The 15245-nt window shown below is 36.8% G+C and overlaps 1 protein-coding gene across 6 annotated transcripts in view; it reads right to left on the bottom strand.

The window, feature by feature from the left end:
* The window catches only part of TLK1 (tousled like kinase 1), a 194716-nt gene that overhangs the window by 109893 nt on the left and 69578 nt on the right, over positions 1 to 15245 (bottom strand). For 4 of the 6 annotated variants that reach the window (XM_049616030.1, XM_049616033.1, XM_049616034.1 and 1 more), the window contains one exon: positions 18 to 66. The exons of the other annotated variants lie outside the window; for them this stretch is intronic. The gene's annotated coding sequence lies outside the window, so the exon portion shown is untranslated. Of the gene's footprint in view, positions 1 to 17; positions 67 to 15245 lie in introns of those variants that run through there. 6 annotated transcript variants of the gene reach the window in all.

Below are 15245 nucleotides of genomic sequence, written 5' to 3'. Positions count from 1 at the left end.
GTATCATTTTTAATTACCTTAAGACTTCATCTTCCTTGACAGATAGTCAAAACAAAATCACGGTATCTAGAAAGCATGTTTTCAAAAGGTTAATACCAGTTACTAAAAAGTAAAGGAAATGAGTTTGTTCACTTAGACCTTCCTAATAGATTCAGCTGCTACTAAGCCATTGCCTCACATTTTTAAATTTAAAACTTCCTGAAGTCTGAAAATATTTTAATTCATTCCAGATTTTAATTGTTACTTTTTATATTTCATCTGATAAGCTGATTTATACAGAACAGTTAAGGTCTTTGTTCTATTAATACTTTTCACATTATGCCTGATAAGGCAAAGAACTCTGATTAAAAACAGAAACACTATGATAAAGTTAGAAATTATTTTCACAAGATAAAATATTCCATTTAAATCATTCCTTTTCATTAGTTTTTTAATGCATTTGAAAATTTAGGACACAAAAAGAATTTAAGAAATCTACACTGTTCAACACTCCAGAATTACCTCCAACTCTTGTCTTTAAACATCCGTTTTATTTTTTAATATTTCTTTCTTTCTTTCTGAGAGAGTGCAAGCGTGCGTACATGTATGTGCAGGGGAGGAATAAAGAAGGGGAGACAGCATCCCAAGCAGGCTCCACACTGTCAACGTAGAGCGCGATGCAAGGCTCTAACTCAGGAACACTGAGATCGTGACTGAGCCTAAATCAAAAGTCGGACTCTTACCAACCACCCAGGTGCCCCTAAATACCATTTTAACATGGTTGATAGAATATATCTATTTTCATATACAGTATTTTCTATCACATATTTAGTGAACATACCTATAATTTTTGTTGAGTATATCGCATTTCAACATTTATTCCATGGCTTGATTTCCAATTTAAAACCAAATATCCTGGGGCACCTGCATGGCTCCACTGGTTAAGCGACTGACTTTGGCTCAGGTCATGATCTTGTGGTTTGTGAGTTTGAGCTCCATGTCGGGCTCTGTGCTGACAGCTCAGAGCCTAGAGACTGCTTCAGATTCGGTGTCCCCCTCTCTCTCTGCTCCCTCCTGTCCCCCACACTCACGCTCTGTCTCTCTCTCCCTCTCAAAAACAAATAAACATTTAAAAAAATCAAATAAACAAATAAATAAAACTAAATATCCTAATTTTTTGGTAGTTAAATCAACATGTTAAATAGCTATCATAAAAGTAGCCCAATTTCCTTCATAACCTTTTCCCCCCATGAATCTAATAAAAACATCTCCCACATTTTTTCTAATGATTTTAAATATTAGCATTTGAAATTTTAATCCATTTAGAGTTTAATTGTCTATCACTAGAATTTTTTCCAAAAGAAAATGTTATACAACTTCTTACAAATGCAACCTCTCCCAGTGATTTGAAATATTTTTCTGGTCATCTATCATATTCTCACATAACCATGGGTCTGTTTTTGTATTTTATTCTGTTTCATGAAACTATTTCTGAGCCATATACATTTATCCATCTACCTACACAAATACATATGTACTGTACACATATACATAAATATACTCACACCAAATATTTCATGTAGAATGACTTAAAGAGTAAGCATAGAAAGTCAAGTTCCTCAATCTAGAGCACACATTTAGTTATACAAGCCTGTGGTTAAAGAGAAGACAAGTCTGATCTAGAATCACACTCCAAGTCAGATTAATTACCTCAGCTTATCTTTAAGATACTTAGTCATTTTAAACAGTTTTGTTGTAACCCTTACAGCAAAGAATTCAGACATACTGAGACCAAATTATTCAGAAAAGGAAATATAGATTACATCAGGGGTAAAGCAGAGAGTTCTAGTTTTTGCTTCTCTATCCTATCACGACCTTAGAAAACGAGTAATAATTTAATTTCAATTTTACTCTTACAAATTAAAAAAACAGGGAGCCTGGGTAGCTCAGTCGGTTAAGCATCTGACTCTCGATTTCAGCTCAGGTCATGATCTCATGTTTTGTGGCTTCGAGCCTCTCTACTCTGATAGCGCAGAGGCTGCTTTGGATTCTCTCTCTCCTTCTCTCTCTGCTCCTCCCCCACTTGCATGTGTACGCACGCGCACTCTCTCAAAATAAATCAATAAAGATTTTTTAAAAATAATGTCTGACAGCTTTTTTCCCAACAAAAATGAACACAGACAGGTTGTATAAATATGGCCAAGTTCCTTAACCATGTTTTAACTTTTTTTATATGTAAAATGGATAATAAATGTAACTGTTAGTTGTTAGAGTAAAACAAGTGTATATGCAGAGTTTTAAACTAAATCTGTCACTTAGTAAGTATTCAATAAAGTGTGAGCATATATGTATGCTACAATACAACTGCTTACTGAAGATTGACCTATTTTACACACACACACACACACACACACACACACACACTCCCTTCTAGCTTTCTCCCTGAGGTTAGAATTTCTGGTATGTAAAACGACATGTACTTCAGTGCCTAAATTTCTTCTGTTAATGTCAAAGTAATATAACTCCTATTCTTCTACCTTCATGTTTATAATTACTTGCTGTTTTTAAAACCAATCTCTCTCATGTACACACATGCATATACATATAAATGTGTGTAGATATACACAGACACATAAATGTATTTTTATATTAGGCTATTTCTCTATTTTAACATATAGTTCTCATTTTAAAGATAACATTGAGACGCTGAGAGATAAGTCATATTACCTTTTGTTAGAACTTAAACCCACTCAGCTAAGCACCCCTATCCCAAAAGAGCAGTAAGAGTATGTGGTATGTGTGGTGTGTGGTGTGTGTGTGTGAGAGAGAGACAGAGAGATGGAAAGGAAAGGAAGGGGGGAAGAGAAAGAGAGAGAACGCATGTGCTTGCTCATGTAAAAAGGAATGTTTTCTGAGAAATCTCCAAAATAGGCATTTGGCTGAGACTTGACCTAGTTCACTTTCTTCTTACTACCACAAAGTAAACTGGTATCTTATCCCCAACCTAAGTACTAATTACTTAAGAATCTTTTTTAGTTTCATGCCTTTTCCCATTATTAATGTAATACATGCTGGATGAAATGATACAGAAAACTAAAACTGAAAGGCCCAATACTCCCTGTCTCCCAAAATTCCACTCCTCAGAGGTAACCATTTTGATATACCTTCAAAAGGACAGTGATGATTTACTGCCCCACACTACTCCTTTTTGGTCTGTTCTATCCCAACAAGGCAGAGTGAAAGAAGGGCTACCGAAAGTTACTTCATATGGTCCATATGCATCAGGGAAATAAATCTCTGACAAGGAAGGAAGTTGAATTCACTCTACATAAGAAGTCCAAGTTGAGCACTACCTACCCATTAAAACACTTCTTAAAACAATGTATTATAATAAATAAGGATAAAATATCTTAATGTTTACACAGTGATTTCAACATAAGTATTATTTTACCAACATCATCTCTATCATATCCTCAACAAGACTCCTAAAATGGATTTCTGTGGAAACTTATTGTAGCAATACAGCTTTAGGGTTAAGAACATGGGTTTAATCAGACTGAGTTCAAATCCCAGCTCTGTCCTAAAATCCTGGTAATAACAGAGCCTACTTCACAGGATTCTTATGCAAATTAAATGAGATGATACTTGTAAGCCTTGTAGCAGGTTCCTGGAATATATAGCCTCCACAATTTTTACTTAACTATAACTGAGTGCTAGAAAAGTAAGCAACTTGCCCAAAAACACACACCAAGTTAAGTCATGTGAGAAGAGAAAGCAACAAAAGAATATTAACAAACAGTGGAGTATCCTAATTTACTCACTTTCAATTTCTCTAGCCTAAGTTTTCAAATAAAGAAAAAAAATACTAAAGTCTTTAAATTAATAAACCCAAAAGATTCCCAACAAAACAAACCACTCTGCCTAGGAACCCTACCTGCTCTCAATGCCCACACAGACATGTTTAACATAAATTATCCTGCTCGATGAAAATAAAAACACACTTAGCCATCATTCCCAACTCTAAATTGTTATACAACTCCAGAGTATGCCAACAGTTTAGATGCCAGATACATAAATGTGTGTATAAACCCATTAAAATCATAACATTCCTCTAGAAAGACACATTTCCAAAGACCAAACCACCCAACAAACAAAATTTTTAAATTTTAGTAATATTTCCTATTACCTGCAACCTTAATAGAAACACCAACCTGCAATTCCAGATAAATATGTAAACTAAGAAAATCAGTTTTAACAAAGGATGAGAAATTATAATTTTTGACAGACTGAACCATATGCAGCTATATCAAAACATTTTTAATCTACAAAATGGGTTCATACGGTTCAACCTATGTACTCGATGACCTGAATGGCCTAAAGTATAATCAATCCCCTCGTATCTTTACAAATGATTATGACTGCCATTTTTCAGTTTTCAGTGATTCAAAGAAACTATGGGTCACATCATTCTCATACATCTTTTACTTGTGTATTATCTCAAAGCTGCCAGAACAGTGATACATGCAAAGCCTTATTAAGTATAAGGCTTAAAAGGTAGCATTAATATGCAATAAAATTAAATAAAAATATGTTTATAATTTATCTGAAGCTTTGGCCCTCAAATTTTACACCATAATGTTCCAGCAAATCTATACATTTAAAACCTCTGACTTATACCAAGTTTTCTTTCTATTATACCAATTTTCTGACTTAACATTTCCTAATATCAAGCTATCTGCCTTATGAAAAAAAGGACATTATCTTTATAAAATAAGGACAAGAAGCAATTTCACTCCTTTCCCTTTTTACCACTGGTCACGAACCCCAAATTGCCCACAATAAAGAAAAACACAAAAATGTAAAAAAATTGGAGCCTAAAATTCCCACCCATAATCCTACTACCCAAAGATAACCAAAGTCAACACCATTCATGTTTATTTTCCCCCAGTCTTTTTTCTATATACTTTTTATCCAACAACTAACATTATACTTCATAGTAGCCCCTGGCATTCAAAAATGTTTCCACGTTCATAATATCAACCATTTGCAAAAGACCCTAAAAGTAATGACATAATAAAATTATCATTTTTGAAGTGCTGCTAAATGAGACACTTCTATAGCCTCCACCCATTCAATTCTCAGTTTGGGTTTGATTTTCCTTATCTATAGTCATATACCTAGAAAAATCACAGTTACCCCAACCCCCACCCCCGACCACCAAAAAACTATTTTGTTTTTGAAAAATCTTTCCCCCAAATAAACCCAATTAATAACATTAATAATGAAAATGGCAGTGGCAGTTCTTTGCCATAAAAAAGCTTCAGATAAATTATAAATTTATGTATTTAATTTACTGCATATTAATGCTACTACCCTATGCAGTATACGTTTTAATGAAATTTATTTAAATTTCCTACAAGCAACTTAAACTTTTGTATTAAAACTGATGATTGTCAAACTGTGTGATGGGTATGTTAAGGTTCATTGCAATATTCATCCTACTTCGATAAATTAAAAGATGTTTCCATAACAAAAAATTAACAATTTTTTATATTTTCCTACATTCCTATGAAGGAATTTATCTTCTCTTCACAAATTTCAGAACTAAAAGCAGAATCTGGTAGCCATCACTGTCAAGATTCTACACTAATTACTATTTTATATCTGCTGTTCTTACAAAAGCAATTTTCCACATTATGACATGTTTTCATGAACATTATTTCATGACTACCTAACATTCCATTAAATGGATGTACAGTAATATATTTAATTATTTCTCTACCACTGGTGATTCAAGCGTTTTCTAATTTCTTGCTATTGAAAACAGTGCTGCAACAAACATCCTTCTACCTAAAATGCTTTGTTTGGATTAGATTTCCTTAAAACAATGACTCCCAAGGCATAGTAGGAAAACTACTATGTAAGTATTCATTTATCTCTCCCAGATCCACCTCAGCAATCTCCATCCAGAATCAAAAGGTAACTGCAGAAATGAGTTAACCAAGCGTAAGGATGCGATCTTTAGAAAGGCCTGCTGCAAAGAAATCCCCACTTTCCATAATTGATAGGAATTATGTGCCTGACCAGTGCCTGAACTGGTCGTGGAAATAATGTGGTTAGTATAGGGTAGGAAGAAGGTATCCCCAATAAAAACCTTGAAAGCGGAGTCTCTAGTGAACTTCCCCAGATAGGCACACTGCACACTTGTTGCTGCACTCTCATGGGGGAAGAGTGTGTACTCTGCGTGCCCCCTCTAGTGAGGGAGAGAACTTAAGGAAGCCTCCATATGGATTCCTCTACTCCTGCCTATGTATTTTCCCTTAAGATCCAGCTATGTATCTTCACTATGTTATAATGCACATCAAAGATGAGTACAACTATATGCTGAGCCCACTAGCCTTTCTAACTAATCTCTGAAATAGAAGTGGCCTTGGGGACACCTGACATAGTATGTGAAGCCCCTTCAGCCTACTTGACCACTCTAAAACAGGCTGACACCATGTTCATAGCCCTAAGTAAAAACTAGAGACTACCCCGCCATTTGAAGTTATGGAGAACCCCAAGTAAAGTTAAATTTCACAAATCTCCCTTCCCCTGTCAAGACAGGGAAACACTGTAGTTCTGAAACTCCCTGGCAAACAGTCAATCTGAGTCTGCAGCTTTATCAACGAGCTGGCATATCTCCTCTTACTAGAAGATAAGTTCCAAAAAAATAGGAACTTGGGGGAGTTTGTTTACTAAAATATCAAGGTGCCTAAAAGAATGCCCTACCACATAGAGACTCTCAATAAATATTTCTTGAATGAATAAATGGATATTCTCAGGCATCCCCAAAATTTCAAACTTAAGAAACCTGGTCTAAAAGACAACCAAATCGGTATTTCAGCTCTACTGCTTTAGTAATTCTCAGCCTCAGTTTCCTCATTCATAAAATGAAAACAACCATGTAACCTACTGGCATGAAGACAAATGCAATACTCCTCCTGGCATATAACAGACAGTAACATGAAGACACCTTATTTAGAAAGCCAAAGAACTACAGTTTCACATAACTCAATAATAAAATCAACATAATAAAAAAATTACTTTAGTCAGGTAGAATATTAAATACTGTCACTTGGAAAGTATTACAGTTTCTATGTTTCTTCCTAATTAGAGATTCCAGGGTGGATTCATGGACACCAGTTAGGAGTCCACTATAGTGATCCAGGTAAGAGGCACTAGACTGAACCAGTGTCACAGAAGATCAGAAAGGTACCCGGGAGATGAAAAAAAAACAGGACTTGGTAGTAGACTGAATGTGAAAAGTAAGGGAAAGGGGAATGTTTCTGGTTTACACATGGATAACTGGCAGTAACAGTAAGTAACTATAAACGGAACTGGTTTGGGGAAACAGATCACGAGTTCCTTTTTGAAGACACTGAATTTGGCGTGTTTTAGCGACAACAGTGAGTTTCTTCCTGCAGGTCTCACTTATCTAGTCACCTGACAATAAACACTAAGGCCCAGTTACCTATTTTATGGGCAATGGTTCCATTATCATTAGCAAAAAGTATGGGGTAGCAGGAAGGAAGAATAGGTACAAAATAAAGCCCAGTTCAATATACAAACAAGTACAAAGGATGAGGAAAAACTGGTTTCACTAACCTTTTAGACATTTAAAAATTCATCCATACTATGGATCACTTATACAATCAGCAGTATTGTAAGTCACTGGGCCTAAAAGAAGACTGTGCTCACACGAATAATTCTATATGATGCATAAAATCAATCCTGTGTCTTTTTTAGTCATATTATATGTACTTCATCTTCCCAAATTGCTGTTCATGTACTTTAAAAACAATGATGCGGGGCGGGGAGGGGGGCGCGCCTGGATGGCTCGTCAGTTAAGTGCCCAACTTCAGCTTAGGTCATAATCTTAGGGTTCATGGGCTCGAGCCCTGAGTCTGGCTGTGTGCTGGCAGCTCAGAGCCTAGAGCGTGCTTCAGATTCTGTGTGTGTGTCTCTCTCTAACCTCCCCCACTCACACTGTCTCTCCCTCAAAAATAAATAAACATTAAAAAGAGAGAGAGACAGAGAGAGACAGAGAGAGAGAGAAAGCTGCATTGGAGAGGTAGGATTTGTTCATCAATAGATTGTCCTGTCATAGTAAAAGGAAAAAGTAGTCGCAGATATCATTTACTTAACTATACATTCATTATTACTACTGAGAGGATGAAAAAAATTTCAAATTTCACCCAAAATTTTCAAGCCAATTGAAATATTAAAAATAAAAGCAGGGGCACCTGGGTAGCTCAGTCAATTGAGCTTCCAACTTTATCACTCAGGTCATGCATGAACTCACAGTCTGTGAGTTTCAGCCCCAGGTTGAGCCCCGCATTGGGCTCTGCAAGGAGTGTGGAGCCTGCTTGGGATTCTCTTCTCTCCTTCTCTCTGCCCCTCACCCACTCACATGGCAAACACTCTCTCTTAAAATAAATACACTTAAAAAAATAAATAAGAGCAAACAAGAAGTTTCTACTTCTAGTAATGGTGATTAGGTAAATGAGACCAATCTTCTGGCTCAGGAAACTTGAAAAGTTGGACTAATTCTTTTTTTTTTTTTTTTTAAGTCTACTAAGAGATATCAGGTAATGAAGAATCATGGGGCCAAAGTTCAACAAAAGAAACTCCAAAGAGTGGAGTCTGATATACCAAGCTTCCCCTATCTGTAGAAGCATCTGCTGATTCTAGAACTAGTGACTTAGAGGCTGAGATGCTAAGCAAAACTTTGGCAATATCACTGGACCAGCCAGGCAAAAAAAAAAAAAAGGTGAAATCCAGAGCCTCCCCCCAAACACTGCACTGGGATCCCAATCTTGGAGCAAAAGTGAATAGGATTAAAGCCGAGCTTCTAATCTCAATCCTTAAAAGTAGATCAAGAGAATCTGAGATTTTACAGTGCCCCTGTATTTCTGCCAAAATTAATGTAAATCCTGTCATAGAAGACTGCCATTATTCTAGGCCCCAAATTATCTCTATGGTTTTTCATTAAAAATGTCCCGAATGCAATTAAAAAATAAAACAACAAAAAAGAAACCCAAGAAAATAACACATGACTGAAAAGCAAATAAAACATGGAACAAGACTCAAAGGGATCTAGATAATAAAGTTACCAGACACCGACTTCCAAATAATTACACTGAAAAGTAAGACTGAGAACTTTGACAGAGAACCTGAAACTAAAAAGAGAACCAAACTGATTTCTAGAACAGTAAAAGGACCTAAGTTAAGAACTCAGCAGATGAGTTTGACACATATTAAACATAGCTTAAGAGAGAATTAATGAGATAGAAGGTATCTCAGAAAAATATACCTTTTATTTTTTTTTTAATGCTTATTCTTGAGAGAGAGAGACACAGAGTGAAAGTGGGGGAGGAGCAGAGAGAAGGGGAAACACAGAATCTGAAACAGGCTTCAGGCTCCAAGCTGTCAGCACACAGCCCGACGCAGGGCTCGAACCCACAAACCGTGAGATCATGACCTGAGCCGAAGTCGGATGCTCAACTAACTAAGCCACCCAGGCACCCCAGAAAAATATACCTTTTAAAATGTACATTAGGAATAAAAAGATGAAATACAGAAAAAGGCATAAGAAATATAAGGCACACAGTAAGAAAATCTAATACACGTATAACTACAGTTCCAGAAGAACTATTTGAAATGGTATGGGCTAAAAATTTCCCAAAACTTATAAAAGCCCTCAGCCATGCTGTCCAACAAAATATTCTGCAGTGATGTGATGAGGGAGCATAAGGCAAGCTGACACCCCACAAACCACTCCCCTCCCTCACTAAAAATGGGATATGTGTGATATTCCTCAGGTACTCCTGGCTGCCCAAGAACAAGGGAAAGGACAGAAAACAATTGGTTAAACTGACAGAAGTTCCATCAGTTTACACATATCTATCAATGGCCTCATCTCCAAGAACTCTCTACTATCTTAATTATAATGCTTTGCTAGAGGGAAAAACAACCTTATTAGCTAGGCCTCCAGTAATCTGTTAAATCCTCTTTAGCATATGGAAATCCTTTCAAGAAATTTCCTCTTGGGGGGTGGGAGGGAGGGGAGGGTGGGTGATAGGTATTGATTGAAGAGGGCACCTTTTGGGATGAGCACTGGGTGTTGTATGGAAACCAATTTGACAATAAATTTCATATATTGAAAAAAAAAAAAAAGAAACTGCCTCTTGACTTTATCTCCCCCAAATCCACAGTATATAAGCAGTCACTCTTCACAAACCCAGTGCAGCTCTTTCTGCCCAGGCTCCTGTCCCCATGCTTTAGTAAATTACCTTTTTGCACCAAAGACAGGTCATCTCTACACTCCCACCCCACCAACACCCCCAAACCTCATCAGAAAGGTTTTCCATCTGCCAGTAAGGCAGCCAATAACTACATATAGCTACTGAGTACTTGAAAAGAGAGGAACTTAATTTCTAACTTCTTAAATGATCATTTATCATTTAAATACCCACATATAGGTAGTGGCGCACTGGACAGTACAGCCACAAGTCACAGATCTAAGAAGTCCTACACACACCAAGTAGATGAAAAGAAAAGCATACCTAGACACATCATGGTAAAACTGCTTAAAGCCAAAAATACCGCCCGGTCCCCCCAAAACCTGGAAAGCAACCAGAAGCTGCAAACTAGATTACCATCAAAGGAGCAACAATAGGACTGATAGCTGACTTTAGAACAAAACAATGGAAATCAGGTCTCAATTGGATAATACACAATGAGCTGAATGAATGAAAAGAACTACCTATCTAGATTTGATGTCCTGTCAAAACAAAAACTTTTCAAGAATAAAGATGGGGAAAAGACTTATGAGATAAGCAGTAACAGAGAATTCCACACCAGATAGGCCCAAATAGAGTAAACACTAAAGAGCATTCTTCAGGAAAACAGAAAATCAACTCAGCCTAAAAAAAAAAAGTAAATGCAATATCACTATATAAAACACTAATATCTTATGGATGGCTAACATACATGTAGAACCAAACTATACAGTAATAATAGTATATAATTCAGAAGAGGGAAATGTACAATTCATTTTTCCAAAGTTATTGCATTGGCCAGGAAAATGAAAAAATACTGACTTACACTGCACTTTACTAACTCAAGGAGATATGTATATATGTTAAGTTTAATTTTTGAGAGAGAGAGAGTGCAAGTGGGGGGGGGGAGGGGGGAGGAGCAGAGAGAGAGAGAGGGAGAGAGAATCCCAAGCAGGCTCCATACTGCTAGTACAGAGCCCCAATGAGGGGGGCTTGAACCCACAAACCGTGAGTTCACGACCTGAACCAAAGTTGGACACTTAACTGACTGAGCCACCCAGGTGCCCCAAGGAGGTATATTTTAATTTCTGGGATAGCCACTAAAAAAAAAATTAGGATAGGGGCACCTGGGTGGCTCAGTCGGTTGAGCATCTGACTTTGGCTCAGGTCATGATCTCACAGTCTGTGGGTTCAAGCCCCACGTCGGGCTCTGTGCTGACAGCTCAGATCCTGGAGCCTGTTTCGGATTCTGTGTCTCCCTCTCTCTCTGCCCCTCCCCCACTCTTACTTTGTCTCACTCTGTCTCTCAAAAATAAATAAATGTAAAAAAAATTTTTTTAATAAAAAAAATTAGGATATAACCATTAAGCCACCTGTGGGGAATTGTCTGAAATTAAAAATAATAACAATCCAAAAGAAAGTTCAAACAAACAAGGAATAAACAGAATTAAAAATATCAATTTAAACCCAAATATATCAGTCAGTATATTAAATGTAAATTTACCCAACATTCCAATTAAAACAAACATGGTCAAATCAAACTAGTTATTTTTTAAAGAACGTATGCTACTTACAAGAGACAGCTAAAGTATAAATAAGTTGAAAGTAAAAGCATGGAAAAAGATTTACCATTCAAACATTCAGTAACTGAAAGCTAGTGTTATCTGTCTTAACACTGGATAAAATAAACTACATGAAATACACTAGGCAAAACACATTACAAGAGATAAAGAGAGGGGCGCCTGGGTGGCTCAGTCGGTTAAACGTCTGACTTCGGCTCAGGTCATGATCTCACGGTCCGTGAGTTCGAGCCCCGCGTCGGGCTTTGTGCTGACAGCTCAGAGCCTGGAGCCTGCTTCGGATTCTGTGTCTCCCTCTCTCTCTGACCATCCCCCGTGTATGCTCTGTCTCTTTCTGTCTCAAAAATAAACAAACATTAAAAAAAAATTTTAAAAAAACGAGATAAAGAGAAATATTTCATGATGATAAAAGATATGATTCACCAGGGACATAAAAAAAATCCTTAATTTGTAAACACCTGTAACAAAAAAATATATAAATACATAATACAAAAAATGACAAACTATACAGAGAGACAAATCTACAATCATTTTGGGACATTTTAAACCTTTACACTCACTTTAAACCTGTTCTGGGGGTGCCTGGGTGGCTCAGTTGGTTAAGAATCTGACTCTTCATTTCAGCTCAGGTCATGATCAAGCCCAGAGTCAGGCTGGGCACAAGCACAGAGCCTCTCTCTCAAAATAAATAAATGCTCACTCTCTCTCAAAGTAAATAAAGCTTTAAAAAAATGTTTTTAAAAATAAAATAAACCTGTCCTTAATAAGAGCAAGCAATCAAAACAATGATAATTTTAAAAAGAAACAAACTTGACTTAACTGATACACATATTTTACCGCATCTAACAACTATAGCCTCCAAAATTTTGGGAGCTCCTATACAAGGAATATTTACCAAGACCATAGGTCATAAAGCAAGTCTCAAATTTTAAAGAACTGAAATCTTATAAATTTAGTTCTGACTACAGTAGAGCTAGGTCAGAAACCAGAAAAAGCCACTTAAAGTATATAATACTTCTACAAAATGTGTGCTAATCAACTATTTATGTTATTGGTAAGGCTTCCAGCCAACAGTAAGCTATCAGTAATTAAGTTTCTGGGGAGTCAAAAGTTATAGGCAGAGTTTCAACTGTATCAGGGGTTGGTTCCCCAAACCCCTACATAGTTCAAGGATCAACTGTATTTCTGAATAATCCAAGGATCAAGAGAAATGATGGAAACTGTAGAATGTTTTCAGCTGAATGAAATACATACACATACATACATAACATATATCAAAACCTGGGGGAGTAAATTAAAATGGTTAATTTTGGGGGCACCCGGCTGGCTCTGTGGTTAAGCATCTGATTTCGGCTCAGGTCATGATCTCAATGCTCATGAGTTCCAGCCCAGCGTCAGGCTCTGTGCTGACAGCTCAGAACCTAGAGACTGCATCAGATTCTGTGTCTCCCTCTCTCTCTGACCCTCCCCTGCTTGCGATCTCTCTCTCTCAAAAATAAACTTTTTTTTAAGGGGCGCCTGGGTGGCTCAGTCGGTTAAGCCGCCGACTTCGGCTCAGGTCATGATCTCGCGGTCCGTGAGTTCGAGCCCCGCGTCGGGCTCTGTGCTGACAGCTCAGAGCCCGGAGCCTGTTTCAGATTCTGTGTCTCCCTCTCTCTGACCCTCCCCCGTTCATGCTCTGTCTCTCTCTGTCTCAAAAATAAATAAATGTTTAAAAAAAAAAAAAAAACTTAAAAATAAAAAATAAATAAAATGGTTAATTGTACGTTATGTGAATTTCATCTCAATTTTGGAGAGAAGGCAAAAAAAAAAAAAAAAATCAGAGAACAAAAGCCAAACCCATGCTTAGGTAACTTGATAACCTCAAACACCTGGGAGGTGGGGAGGAGGGGTAAAAATCCAAGAACTAAGCATTTGTCACAGAAATCTAGAAAAAGAACAGCAAATTAAGCCCAAAGAAAGTCAAAAAAAGAAACAAAAATCAGAATAGAAATCAACCAAACAGAAAACAAACATTAAAGAGAAAGGATGAATGCTAAAAGTTGGCTCCACGAGAAGATGAATAACCGAGTAAGAGGGATCAAGAAAAAAAGAGACAGGACACAGTAACTATCTGGAATGAAAAGAAGACATCATTATAGATACTAAACACAGAAAGATCACAAGGGAATACTATTTACAATTTTATGCATACACATTTGAAATTTTAAATAAAATGTAGGCAATACTAGAAAATACAATTTACCAAAACTGATATGAAAACTGAAACTCTAAAGAGTACTATGACATTATAGAAACTGAAGTCATTATTTACAACTTCTCCAGAGAAAACTCCAGGCCTAGAAAGGTTCCTCAGTGACTTTCTACCAAATATTTAAAGAAGCTTTAATACCCTTCTTACACAAATTCTTAAAATAGTGGTAAAAGAAAAAGCACTTCCCAATTCATTTTTATGAAGATGGGTGTTACCTTGGTACAAAATCCGACAAGAAAATTATAAGAAAGGAAAGTTTCAGACCTATCTCATTCATGTACATAGGTGCAAAAATACTAAACGAAAAATTGGTTTAAATAATTCACATAAAAAATAATAACAACTCACAGTTAAATTGGATTTAGTCCAGGAATACAAGGTTGGTTTAATAATTAAGGGAATTAAAATAACTCCCCACTTTAAAAAAAAAAACTGAAAAGTTAAAATGATTACGTAAATAGATGCAGAAAAAGCTTTTGACAAAACTCAGTATCTATTCATGCTTTAAACAAAAACAAACCAGTAATAGAAAGGAACTCCCTTGATCAGAGAAAGGAAAAATTGTCAAGTACTCATTCTCTCTCTACTTCTAAAATTAGGAGCAACCCAAGAATTCCCACTATAACCAATCTATTCAACACTGTACTGGCAGTTATAGTCACTGCAACAAGGTTAAAAAAAAAAAAACCCAAAAAGTATTAGGACTGGTAAAGATGATATTACTTTATCACTCATAAGCCATATGCTTATAGAAAATCAATCTAGTTGAGATAAATTATCAGAATTAAAGCAAGGTTGCTGGTTACCAAGACAATAGGCAAAAATTAAATGAACTTCTACATATCAGCAATAAACAGAAAATAAAAGTTTAAAAGATGCTATTTGGGGCACCTGGGTGGCTCCGTCAGTTAAACTCTTTTTTTTTTTTTAGAGAGAGAGAGAGCGAGCATGAGCATGCAAGAGCAGGGAAGGGGCAGGAGGCAGGGAAAGAGAGGGAGGAAGAGAGGGGGAGAGAGGGGGAGAGAGGGGGAGAGAGGGGGAGAGAGGGAGAGAGAGGGGGAGAGAGGGAGAGAGAGGGGGAGAGAAGGAGAGAGAGGGGGAGGGGGGGGG

This window comes from Panthera uncia (genome assembly GCF_023721935.1).
Source record: "Panthera uncia isolate 11264 chromosome C1 unlocalized genomic scaffold, Puncia_PCG_1.0 HiC_scaffold_3, whole genome shotgun sequence".
Taxonomy (NCBI): domain Eukaryota; kingdom Metazoa; phylum Chordata; class Mammalia; order Carnivora; family Felidae; genus Panthera; species Panthera uncia.
This window is presented reverse-complemented; position numbering and strand designations above follow the sequence as displayed.